The 13699-nt window shown below is 35.6% G+C and overlaps 1 pseudogene; it reads right to left on the bottom strand.

Annotated features, from left to right (window-relative positions):
* The window catches only part of LOC119540560, a 46868-nt pseudogene extending 35135 nt beyond the window's left edge, over nt 1-11733 (bottom strand).
* Between the last annotated feature and the right edge of the window lie 1966 nt (nt 11734-13699).

The following is a 13699-nucleotide window of genomic DNA, read 5'->3' as shown; positions in this document are numbered from 1 at the left end:
GCATTTTCTGCTGTTTGAAATGATTCAGTTTAGTAGTCTAAAATGGATTATTTCTGTAAATGGGTCAAAGATACTTTAATGGCAGTTATATTCTCTTTTACAGGATTTAGAATTTGGTATAGAAGTTAAATTATTTTTGTTTGAATAAAACAAAACAAAATAAAGTAAACTCACAGGTTCTGTGATTTCTTGTTTTTTTGCTTAGTTATTAACTTATTTATCCTTGAAACACCAGAGGGGAGCAGAAGTGTGGAAAAGTCTTCTACTACCATGGAGTTTATGTTAACTTCTTGTATTTTTAAGATTATTTGTTTGCATATTTGCTCTTCTTCTGTCCATTATTTATTCAGCTTGTAAAGGCTTATAATATTATATCTAAATTGTAGATTATGCCCTCTATAAAAATCAAATGACTGTACCTTTTAATGCACTATGCCTTTAATTTTAATTTTATTCTGACTCTAATGGAGTGAGCTAATTTCCTTTTGTTGCATTTATGTGGCATACATTTTCTATTATTATATATTTAATAATTCTCAGTCACTTTGTTCTAAGTGTGCCTCTGGTAGATAATAGTATATGAATTTGTTGTAACTAATCTATGAGGTTTGTCTTTCAATGTTGAGTTTATTCCTTTTATAGATTTTGTAAAAATGGATGTGTTTTATCTCACATTTATTATCTCATTATACTTTATATAGCCTTTGTTTCATATAGTTACATATACTCTGTACTTTTTAAAAATAAAATTCCTCAGATATACATCCTAGTTTTGAATTTTTTTTTCTCTATTAGAGAAGTTGTGGGTTTATGGAACAAAGGCATAAAATACAGGATTCCCATACACCATCCTATCACCAATACCTTGCATTGGAATGAAACACTTGTTACAATTGATGATAGCACATTTTTATAATTATACTATTAATTAAAGTCCTTGGTTTAACTTAGGGTTCACTGTTTGTGTAGTGTAGTTCCACGTTTCCTTTTAATTCTGTCACCTTTTATACAATTTAACATTTTCCTTTTAATCATATTCAGATATATATTTCAGTATGTTTAATTGTGTTCACAATGCTGTGCTACCATCACCACCATCCATTACCAAAACAGTTTAATCATTTCAAATAGGAACCCTGTACATTTCAAGCCTGAACTTCTCTATCCCTATCCTTATCTCATCCTCTGGTAACCTGTATTCTAGATTTTGACCCCTATCTCATCCTCTGGTAACCTGTATTCTAGATTTTGACTCTTTGAGTTTGCTTATTCTAATTGTTTCAAATCAGTGAAATCATACAATATTTTTCCTTTTGTGTGTTTCTCATTTCACTCAACATGTCTTCAAGCTTCTTCCATGTTGTCGCATGTATCAGAACTTCATTCCTTTATATGGCTGAATAATATTCCATTGTATGTATATAACACACTTTATCCATTCATTGGTTGATGGCCACTTGGATTGCTCCCATCTTTTGGAAGCTGTGAATAATACTGCCATGAACATTGGTGTACAAATATCTGCTCGAGTCCCTAGTTTCAATTCTTTGGGGCATAGACCTGGTTGTAGTGGGATTGCCTGGTCATATGGTAGTTGTATACTTAGCTTTCTGAAGAACAACCAAACTGTCTTCCATAGGGGCTGCTCCATTTTACATTGCCACCAGCCATGAATGAGTGCTCCTATTTTTCTGCATCCTCTCTAACACTTTTATTTTCCATTTTGTTTTAATATCTGCTATTCTAATAGGTTTTAATTGGTATCACACTGTGGTTTGGTTTGCATTTCCATGATGGCTAATGATTTTGAGCATCTTTGTATCTGCTTTCTGGCCATTTGTGTATCTTCTTTGGAGAGATGTCTCTTCAAGTATTTTGCCATTTTTTTGAATCGGGTTTTTGTCTTTTTGTTGTTAAGTTGTAGGATTTCTTTATATATTCTGGGAATTAAACCTTAATTGGGTATGTGGTTCCCAAATATTTTCTCCAATTGTATAGGTTGTTGCTTGCTTTCATGATGAAGTCCTTTGAGGCAAAAAAGTATTTAATTTTGATGAGATCCCATTAATCTATTTATTCTTTTGTTGATTGTGCTTTGGATGTAAAGTATAGGAAACCATTGAATAACTCAAGGTCCTGAAGATGCTTCCTTATGTTTTCTTCTATGAGTTTGTTAGTTTTAGCTCTTAGCTCTTACATTTCAGTCGTTCATCTATTTTGAGTTGATGTTTGTATGTGGTGTTAGGTAGGGGTCCTCCTTCCTTCTTTTGCAAACAAAGATCCGGTTTTCACTGCATAATTTATTGAAGAGACTATTCTTTCCAATTCTGTGATCTTTGCCCACTTGTCAAAAATCAGTTGACCATAAATATGAAGGTTGAATGCTGAGACAGTCTATATGTCTGACTTTGTGCCAGTCCCAAACTCTGTAGATTATTTTGGCTTTGTAATTAGTTTTAAGATCAGGAAGTGTTGATCCTCCAATTTCATTCATATTTTCCATTCATTTTTTTTAATCCAGGGCCCCTAACCGTTCCATATAAGTTTGATGTTTGGTTTTTACATTTATGCAAAAAAATGTTGTTAGAATTTTGATTGGGATTGCATTGAACTCCTTTGGGTAGGATTGACATCTTAACTATATTTAGTTTTCCAATCTATGCACATGCAATTGCCCTCCATTTACTTACGACTTTCTTAATTTCTTTTAGTAATGTTTTGTAGTTTTCTGTGTAAAAATCCTTTACATCCTTGGTTAGATTCATTCCTAGATATTTGATTATTTTAGTTGCTATTGTAAATGGAATATTTTTTCATAATTTTTTATTCCAATTGTTCATTGCTTGTATATAGAAACACTACTGATTTTTCAGTGTTGATCTTGTACCATGTCATTTTACTGAATGCATTTACTACCTGTAGTTCCTCTGTTGTGGATTTTTCAGGATTTTCCATATATAGGATCATCTGCAGATAGGGAAAGTGTTACTCCCTCCTTTTCAATTTGGATGGCTGTATTTCTTTTTCTTGCCTAATTGCTCTGGCAAGAACTTCCAGTATAATGATGAATAATTGTGGTGACAGTGGGCATCCTTGTCTTGTTCCTGACTTAGACGGAAAGATTTCAGTCTTTCACTAGTTAGTAGGATGTTTTCTGTGGGCTTTTCATATATGCCCTTTAACTTGTTGAGGAAGTTCCCTTCTACTCCTAGTGCTCTAAGTGTTTTATGAAGGAAAGGTGCTGGAGTATGTCAAATGCTTTTATGCATCAGTTGAGATGATTGTGTGATTTTATTCCTTCAATCTGTTAGACTGGTATATTAAATTAGTTGATTTTCTTATGCTGGACCAAACTTGCATACCAGGGATAAATCCCACCAGATCAAGGTGTATGATTGTTTTAATAAGCTGTTGGATTTGGCTGGCTAGTATTTTGTTGAGAATTTTTTTCATCTATATTCATAAGAGGTTATGGTCTTTTGCTTTCTAGTGGTATCTTTATCTGGCTTCAGTATGAGGTTCTTGTTGGCCTCATAGAATGAGTTAGGGAATATTCCTTCCTCTTCAATGTTTTGGAAGAGTTAGAGTAGATTGGAGTTAAATCTTCTTGGAATGTTTGGTAGAATTCCCTGTGAAGCCACATGGTCCTGGAATTTTCTTTGTTGGGAGGTTTTATTTCTTTCTTTTTATTTTTAGTTGTGGAAACATATACACAACATAAATCTTCCTATCCCAACCCTCCCAAGCATACCATTCAGTGAGATTAATCATGTTGCTGCAATACCCTTACCACCTTCCATTACTTCAAGTTTCCCTTCACCCCAAATGGAAACCCTTCACTCATTTTGCATTAATACCCCATAGCCCCTGCCCCCCACTCCTGGTAGTCGGTACTCTACTTTCTGCCTCTATAAGTTTGCATAGTCTCTGATATTTTCTTTGTGGTTACCAAGAGGCTTAAATTTAATATCCCAAATCTATAATAATATCATTTGCTTTGATACCAACTTAACAACATCAATAGCATACATAAAACTATGTTCCTATACCCCTCCAACCCCTACCTTCATGTAGTTCTTGTAACAAATTACATATTTATACATTATGAGTACAAAACCATTGATTTATCATTGTACTTTATGCATATGTCTTTTATATTCTGTAGGAAGTAAAAAGTGGAGTTACAAATAAAAAATACAATAGTTCTGTTTATCTGAGAATGTCTTAATTCCTCCCTCATTTATTGAAACACAGTTTTGCCTTACACAGAATTCTTGGTTGGCAATTTTTGCTTTCAACACTTTGTCTTCCCACTGCCTTCCTGCCTCCATGGTTTCCTGATAAGAAATCAACACAATCTTATTGACGCTCCCTTATAAGTGACACCTTGCTTCTCACTTGTGGCTTTCAGAATTCTCTCTTTAACTTTTGCATTAAACAGTTTGAGTATAACATGGTATAGTGTAGGTCTATTTATATGGGTGTTCTAGTTTGCTAATGCTGCCAGAATGCAAAACACCAGAAATGGATTGGATTTTATAAATGGGCATTTATTTGGTTACACAGTCACTGTCCCAAGGCCATAAAGTGTCCAGGGTAACACATTAACAATCGGGTACCTTCACTGGAGGATGGCCAATGGCCTCTAGAAAACCTCTGTTAGCTGGGAAGGCACGTGGCTGGCACCTGCTCCAAGTTCTGGCTTTCTCCCAGGACATTTCTCTCTAGGCTTCAGCTTCTTTCCAAAATGTCACTCTCAGTGTCTCCTAGGGCATTTATCCTATCTTAGCTTCTCCAGAGCAAAAGTCTGCTTTCAAAGGCCATCTCCAAAATGTCTCTGTAAACTGCAGTTCCTGTCTCAGCTCCTGTGCATTCTTCAAACTGTCCCTCTTGGCTGTAGCAAGATTGCTGCTTCCGTCTGAGCTTATATAGTGCTCTAGTGAACTAATCAAGGCCCACGCTGAATGGGTGGGGCCACACTTCCATGGAAACTATTCAATTAGAGTCTTCACCCACAGTTAGGTGGGGCACATTTCCATGGAAACAACCTAATCTAAACATTCCAACTTAATCCCTACTAATATGTCTGCCCCCACAAGATTGCATCAAAGAACATGGCTTTTTCTAGGGGACATAATATATACAAACCAGTACAATGGGTTTATCCTATTTGGAGTTTGCTGAGCATCTCTTATGTGTATATTCACATCTTGGGTTAAATTTGGGAAATATTCTTTGAATATTCGTTCTTCTCCTGGGACTCCCATGATGCATTTATTGGTACACTTGACGGTGTCCCACAAGTTCCTCACGCTCTGTTCACTTTTCTCCATTCTTTCCTTTTTTCTACTCCTCAGACTGGATAATTTCAATTGTTTTATCTTCAAGTTCCCTAGTTCTTTCTTTTGCAGCTCCAATCTGCTACTGAACCCCTGTAGGAAATTTTTTAGTTCTGTTACTGTGATTCAGCTGTTTGGATCCTTTCATAATTTCTATCTCTCTATTGCTATTCTCTTTGTGTTCTCCTATCATTTTCCTTACTTATTTTATTTCTTTGTCTGTGTTTTCCTTTTGTTTTTTGACCATATTTAGGACCATGATTTGTAACTCTTTGTCTGTAATGTCACTATCTGATCCTTCTTACTGATGGATTCTAATGCTTTAATCTTCTCTATTGCCTGAACATTCACTTCCTAATTTCTGTAATTTTTTGTTTAGACTTAGATAGGAATTTTTGGGCACTCTCCTCTTTAGCTCTCTGAAGATCCAGTATCCATAGTTGCTCTCCCTCCAACTAAGTGACGATGTCCAGTTGTCATGCCGGGATTCCTGCCTAAGGCATTCAAAATCACTGGTCTGTAATGTCCACATCTGGCCAATTGAATGCAACCTTTTCTGAAAATCTGGTTCCACTCTGTAAAATGGCATTACTGTACTTGCTTATGTTTTCTCACAAAAATTATGTGAATGCAGCCACCTCTGGCTGAGTATCCAGATATACCCCAGACAAAGACGGTGCCCAGAGCAGAACCACAGTTTGTGAACCGTGGGAAAGCTAGAAGGATTAAAGGGAAACCTATGTGTCAACCTGCTGCTCTGTCTAGCACCCACCAGGCTTCTCAGGGTCCTAGACACTGTTTTATTCAGGCTTCTAATCATCCCTATCTCCATATCTCCAGTCAGTCATTGCTGGAGAAAGCACCAGGACCCGATGTTTTTGGTGCTGATGCCTAGTTGCAGAACAGTCTGTTGGGAAGTTTTGATTACTGATTCAATCTTCTTACTAATAATTGGTTTGTTGAGGTATTTTATTTCTTCCTGTGTCAATGTAGGCAATTTGTGTGTTCCTAAGAATTTTTCCATTTCATCCAAGTTATCTAATTTATTGGCATATAGTTTTTCATAGTAACTTCCAAAGTCCTTTTTATTTCAATGGGGTTGGTGGTAATGTCCCCCATTCATTTAAAGTGTCTATTCCTTGTATCTTCTCTTTTTTATTTGTCAGTGCAGCTAAACATTTGTTGATTGTATTGATCTTTTGAAAGAACAAACTTTTGGTTTTGTTGATTCCTTCTATTGTTTTGTTGTTGCCCTTGTTTTCTATTTCATTTATCTCCAATCTAATCTTTGTTATTTCCTTCCTTCTTCTTGCTTTGGGTTTAATTTGTTATTCTTTTTCTAGTTCTTTCAGTTTTGAAGTTAGGTCTCTGACTTCATGTTTATCTTCTTTTCTAATGTAAGCATTTAGAGCTATAAATTTCACTCCCAGCTCTGCCTTTCCAGCACCGCATAAGTCTTGCCATGTTGCATTTTCATTTTCATGGGCCTGAAGATATTTCCTAATTTTTTTTTTTTCCAGTAACAAGTATTTCAACCCACAGCTTTCTGGCCTCCATGGTTTCTGATGAGAAAATGGTATTCAATCTAATTTGGGTTCCTTTGTATATAACATGTTGCTTTTCTCTTGCAGTTTTCAGAACTCTGTACTTGTCCTTTGCATTCAATAATGTGATCAGTGTATGATGGGGTGCACTTTTCTTCACATTTATCAGATTTGGTATTCTCTGGGCTTCTTGGATGTGTATATTCATGTCTTTTGCTAAGTTTGGGAAGTTCTATGTCATTATTTCTTTGACTATTCCTTCTGCATCTTTCTTTCTTCTCCCTTTGGGACTCCCATAATGCATATATTGGGGGGCTTTATAGAGTCTGTGAGGTTTCTTAAGATATTTTCTCTTTTAATAATTCTTTCTTCTTTGCGCTCCTTAGCCTGATTCATTTCAAGTTTCTTGCCTTCAAGTTCACTGATTCTTCTGCCATCTCCAATCTGCTCTTGAAAACCTCCTGGGCATTTTTCGTTCCAGTTATTGTGGTCTTCAACTCCAGTTGTTCTGTTTATTTCCTTTTTAAAATTTCTAACCCTTTACTTAGACTCTCGTATTGTTCATTCATTGTTTTCCTGATATCCTGCAATTCTTTGTATATTCCTTCATCTCCTTGAGGATTTTTAAGATCATTTTTTAAAGACTTTGTTCAGTATGTCTACATTCTCATCTTCTTTGTTGTTGTTTTCTGGATTTTTATCCTCTTCTGTTGGATGGGCCATCATTTCCCATTTTTTTTTTTTTTTTGCTTGCCTTGTACTCTTTTGTTGCACACTGTACATTTTAATGTTTTACAATATCAATTCTGGGATTTACTCCCTGAGTTGTGCTTTTTGTTGATTTTGTATCCAGCTGGTGACAAGACAGATTTTCTTGGGTCTCAGCCTTCCTCTCAAGAAAGTATGCCCAAGGCAAATGCAGTGTACGGGGTTTTCCCTTTCTTTCTTGGTCTCCATCTTGTCCTGGGTTTTTGTTTGTTGGTTGTTTTGGAGTTCCCCTATTTATAGGGGTTTGTTTGTCCCTGTGTTTCCTAGGAGACAGACCTCCCTTTCCCAGATGTTTGAATCTGACAGGCCTTTCTCCAGACCACTCCCCTCTGTAGTTTTTTGTAATTGGTGGATATTCAGGGTACCCCAAATGTTCAAGTTAGTTTACTGAGCTCCTTATCTCGTTTTGTTTTTGGTGTCCTGATGTCCTTAGGGTTTTGAGAAATATTGTTGCTTGTGGTTATGCATACTTTGGCAGTTTGAGATATTTGGCTGAAATTTGCTTAAGAGAACCTCCAGAATCACCTCCTGAATCCATTTTAAATCTCTCAGCCATAGTAACTCTACTTTATTTCTTTTCACGTTATATACAACCCATCTTGAATGTATTCATAAACAGTGATGGTGTATTCTTGTTGAAATCCCTCACCATTTACCTAGTTGTTGCTTTAGAACTGTTCTCAGGTCTTAAGCTGGAGAGCTTGTTGATATAAATTTACATTTCCTGTACAGCAATTTAACAGAGTGACTGTAATTGCAAGAGCTGTTCCAGCAGAGGAACTTCATTTCTGCATAGCTTATTCTCTGTGTTGATGAGGTGGTTGCCCTGGGAGCAAAGTTTCTGCATTTAGCTTTATGATTGACCTGTCTTTCTTGCCAAATATAAGGCATAATTGAACACATTCTCCTTTCTGGTACATCAGGGAAAACCCCAATCACTTTGTCTGTCACATAATCTGGGTTCTACCCAATTCAGCAGCTTTTGAATGCTCTGATGCTCAGCAGGGAGACTAGTTCCAATTGTTGTGCTCACTATAAGGTCTGTGGTCTACCTGTGCCTCCAGGCACATTTGCTCTAAAATAGGCAATGTTTCTGTGATCCTGCCAGGATAGTCTAGGCTTCCTTGGATGATACACTGCTTTCTCAGAGAATGCAGTTACAAGTTCATCCCCTATGTATGTCTCCAGTCTAGTCCTATCTCTTCCACAGCAGTAAATATTGGAATACCTTCTTGAAACAGGCTCTCTTGCTCTATATCTCTCCCCAGATAATCTCATCCACATCTATGGCTTTACTACCTATAGCCAAATCAGTCATAAATGTGTGTAACCATTCAATATCCTTCCTATGAGTGAAGATCTGGTGACTTGGCATTTCCTTTTAGATGTCTTAAAAACATCACTATCTAACTATGTCTAGAAGCATATTTACTATCTTCCTGTGCTCATATTTTAGGGAATGGATAGTGTGAGGTACCAGCTTTCTCTCTTTGGCTTTCATTTATATTTCACAAACCAGAAACCTAGGAGTCAAGTCCATCTTTGATACTTGCTGCTCCCTCCTTGGTGTTTCATATGTAACCCATCACATTATTCTGTTTATTTTTATATCTTAAGCATTTAAAAAATCTCTCCTGTTTTTGTTACATCTATCACCCTTGTCCAAATAGCTATTCTTTCTCCTATTTGCTATTATGATAGATTCTCAACTGCTCTACTTAATGTAAATCATCCTAAATTTTTATACTCTTTAAATCATTTCATTGAGATTTGGAAACAACTACTAGGAACTTTTGATTAAGTGCCTCTAATTTTTAACAAAGGATGTGATATGTTTTAGTAAGGACTGCAATTTGTTTTAATTCTGTTCTTGTACTAACACATCACCCGTATTTCCCTTTCCTTTGTAATGTGGATTTTACACACACACACGCACACACACACAGATAATACTGTTTTGTCTCCCTGCTTTTGTTCTTGTTCCCCTTCACTTTCTTTTCTACACAGCAACTGCAGTGATCCCAGTAAATGTAAGCAAGGTCATGTTACTCCTCTGCTCAGAACTGTCCAAGGCTCCTCAAATCATTGTCACTAAAATATCAAATTCCTCACCATGAATCACCGGGACCCACATGATTGACTCCTCGCTATCTCTCTGAATACATGTCTTATTGCTCACCTCCTTCTTCTGCTCTAGCCACACCGTCTTCTTCGCTGTTCTTTGAACACACCAGGCGTGCTCCTGTCTCACAGCCTTTTCCCTGGAATGCTCTCCTCCAAGATAATCATATGGCTCCTTCTGTCAACATAGAAAAAACAAGTTAAGCTGCAAGGTACTAAAGGTGTTTATCTGGAGTCAGAATTGCAATTCAGGGAGCACAGATTCAGGTAGCAACCCAAATCAATTGTGTCTTGTCTTGGCATTTCCAGGCAAGGGTTTTTAAAGGAAAAGAAGTTTAGGCAAGTTGATTGTGTTCAGTGTATATTTGGGGTACTCTAATTGTCCTTCAGTTTAGATAGTTAACTGAGTTCTTTATCCTGTGGTTTATTTATGGTGTCCAGTTCTCCTTAGGGTTTTGAGGAACATTATTGCTTGAGGCTTTGCATACTTCAGCAATTTGTGATATCTGGTTGAGACCGACATAAGAGTAACCTCCAGAATGACCTTCCAACTCCATTTAAAATCTCTTAGACATATTAGCTTTATTTTGTTATTTTTTTTTCTTTTAAACACTTCCATCACCATCTTGGAGCTTTGCTCAAATATATCCTCTTTACTGCACCTTCCCTTGCAAATGCTCTAAAATTTACAAATGCCCCAACCTGATAACTTGTCTCCTCCATTCCTACTTATTTTTCTCCTTAAGCACTTTCTAACATTCTTCACAGGGAAAGCAGGGAATTTTCTGCTGTGTTCACTGTTCTGTCACCTAGAAGTAAGCCTGAAACATATGGCTGCTCAATGAATATTTCTTCGAGTTCATCGTAATAGAAGAATGGATGACAGAGAATAAATCAATGAGTGTAAGGTATAATAGATAAGAATGTGGGCCCAAATAGATGTGGATTTAAATTCTAGGCCCATCATTTAGTATTTTTGAAATTTTAGGTAAATTATGACCTATCTCAGCTTTACTTTCCTGGGGAAAAATAATTACATTACTTTCTTAGTAGGTTTCTTGTGATGATTAAGTGATTATCTTATAATGTGTTTACCATACCACATAGGATTTAGCAAGTACTCAGAATTTTGGAACTTTTAATTTACTTTATAGACTTAATATGAATATGGTTAGGCTGACTTTGTGCATGTAATATTATGAGTTTATTGACGGTTACTACATCAAGAAATCTGATAATTATCTGAAATACATCAGCTTTTGAAAACTGCATAATACCAAACAACTTTTCTTCAATTTTGCAATATCTGGAGTTTCCCTATGGATATAAATTTTAAATAGCAATATCTCTTGTTTTATTGAAGTTTTGAGCCTGTAAAATATCAGAGAGATATGTGTTCCTCTATGTAATTCTGGCAAGTTTTCTTAGGGTCAAACTTTACCTTTCTTTGAACTCATTTTAATAAAATCTCATCATATAAAGGCCATTCACTCTTGAACAGAATATTAAGTTTCTTCAGTTTGCCAGAAATAAAATTGCTAGAATTTTTTCAATTTTTCATTTCATAGCAGTCCAAGATAAGATTAACATGAATTTCATTTGAAAAGGTTGTTATGAATTCTTGGTACAAATTTAATTTATGTATTTAAAAATGCTAAGTATAGATATTGGTGATGAGAAAGGAAAACTTGAAGGAAATCTGTTCCAATATAAGCAATAATTATACACTTAGTTATCATGTAGTCAACAATGGGATAAATATAAGTTTTCAAATGTCAGACAAAATCATTGTGCATTTTAGGTTCCCATAATTTCATTAAGATATGTACCTCACAAATATACAGATTATTTGCATTATGTGAAAATTGTTCTAGCCTACTATTATCATCATAACCCCAAATAATCTGCAAGTATTATGTCAGTTGAGTAACATCAGTTACCAATTTTTCTTCATTCTCCATCTTCAGCATTAAAAATGGTTTATTCTGAAAAATAATCATTAATGCAATGAAAAGAAAATAAATGTATGATGCCAGAAATTAAAAGAAAATTAAAGAGGTATTTTTTCCTAAAATCTAATAGCATGTATTTTGTCTTTTTAATCTTCAAAAATAAAAATCTCAAAACAGATTGTGATATTCTTTCTTGGCTTTAGGCAACGCTGCAGGCAGAAGTAACCTTCTCTTTTCACTCTATTTCCTTCTCCACGAGTAGAGTTTTGAAGATGTTTGCTTTGATGTCTTTTTCCTGATATATTTTCTTTTTTGTAAACCAAGAGTTTCTCAGTATTTTTTCATTCTTTATGTATTGGCCTTATAATCATCTTCCATTTTCTTCAGTTTTTAGCTTATAAAAGGAAACAAAGGGGGAAAATATTACACACACACACACACACACACACACACACACACACACACACACACACACTCTGAGCTGGCATTTTGTTTTTCATTTAGAAACAGTTACAACTAGTTCAATTCAAGATATTCAGCATTTTGGTGCTGGGGGAAGAAATTAAATGTGGGGGATACAATACGTAGAATATAAGATGATTTCCAGGTGGAAAAAAACACATAAATAAAGGCACATCTCTCAGAAATTTTGGACACATTAGGTGTCCTTGATTGATCTTTATTATATATATGAAAGAAAACAAAGATAAGCATGGAATTTTATGTTAAGACCATACTGTAAAGAGCCCTTAATGCTAGTTTAGGATTGTAGCAAACAACAAAATAAAATATTTTCCCAATGCAAGGATAATGAAATTTACATAGGTCATGTAAAATATTCTACAGGCCATGGAAATGAAACTGCAAAACTAGATGTGTGGATCCTCAGTGTCTGTAGGGAAACTGACATAGGCCAAGACCTAGTTTTCTCGTACAGAAAAATAAAATTGATACACTGCATAAGCAGGGTTTTTTTTGTTTTTTTTTTTAAGTAGAAATAGAAGGCTGTGTTGTCATGGCGGGTTAACGGAGTTAAAGGAAAAATTGATTGGAGCTTAATAATTACTGCACTAATGTTAGTAATAAACAACCTCAACGCCTCAGTGGATGATAATGAGAAAAATTAATGATTTGTCACACATGAGTTGGTGAGTAGTGGGTGTAGCTTTCCCTCAGGCTGCAGAATGCATTCCAGGTCTATTCCAGGTGTCTATTTGGTCTCCTTAGAACAATGGCTTCCTTGCACATGTGTTCTCACAGCAGGTGGAGAAGCAGTATAGGGGCAAGTGGAATATCTGATACCACTGAAGTGTTCAGCTTGCAACTGACACATAGTCTCCTTTTTCTGCATTCCAGTGCCCAGAGCAAATCATATGGACAAGCTCAGTAACACTGGGCTGGGAACGACATTTCATTGTCAGTTAACTATGGTAACTAAAACCAAGAGTGAGGAAGGGAGGGAGAAATGCAGAGAATTAATATAATCTTGCACAATTCATTGGCAGGCCCAATTTGTTAATGGTGAACAAATATTCTACCTTATCAAATTTGTAAGTTATATTTATACAAAAGCCAGAACCTGAGTAAAATTATTAAGCCCATGCCCAAAAATGTTTTTCTCCTAATTTCCTATCTTTCTTGCTCCTGTTGCTCCCACTGAAACTTCCTCATATTATTACAATGCAAAATAATCATAAAGCTCTCTCCTTCCCCTACCCCCCCAAAAAAAACCACTTATTATTTGGGTATATTGTCTTTTAAAGTTGTATAACAACCTTGGGGTTAAGAAAATGTTAGCTATTAAATTTCAAGACTTACAAAATACGTTATATACTTGGTCATCTATTCTACATATCTACTTTCCTTCACGACAACCCTGATAGTAGCCCTTAATATCAATGTTTTCCCAACTATGGAGAGTAAACAAAAAGGTTTTCTTTAAATACCTTTAGAAATATTTCAAATGGTCATTGTG

Source organism: Choloepus didactylus, chromosome 7, assembly GCF_015220235.1.
Source record: "Choloepus didactylus isolate mChoDid1 chromosome 7, mChoDid1.pri, whole genome shotgun sequence".
Classification (NCBI taxonomy): Eukaryota; Metazoa; Chordata; class Mammalia; order Pilosa; family Megalonychidae; genus Choloepus; species Choloepus didactylus.
Note: the sequence above shows the minus strand (reverse complement) of the source record. Positions and strands in the feature narration are given on the sequence as shown.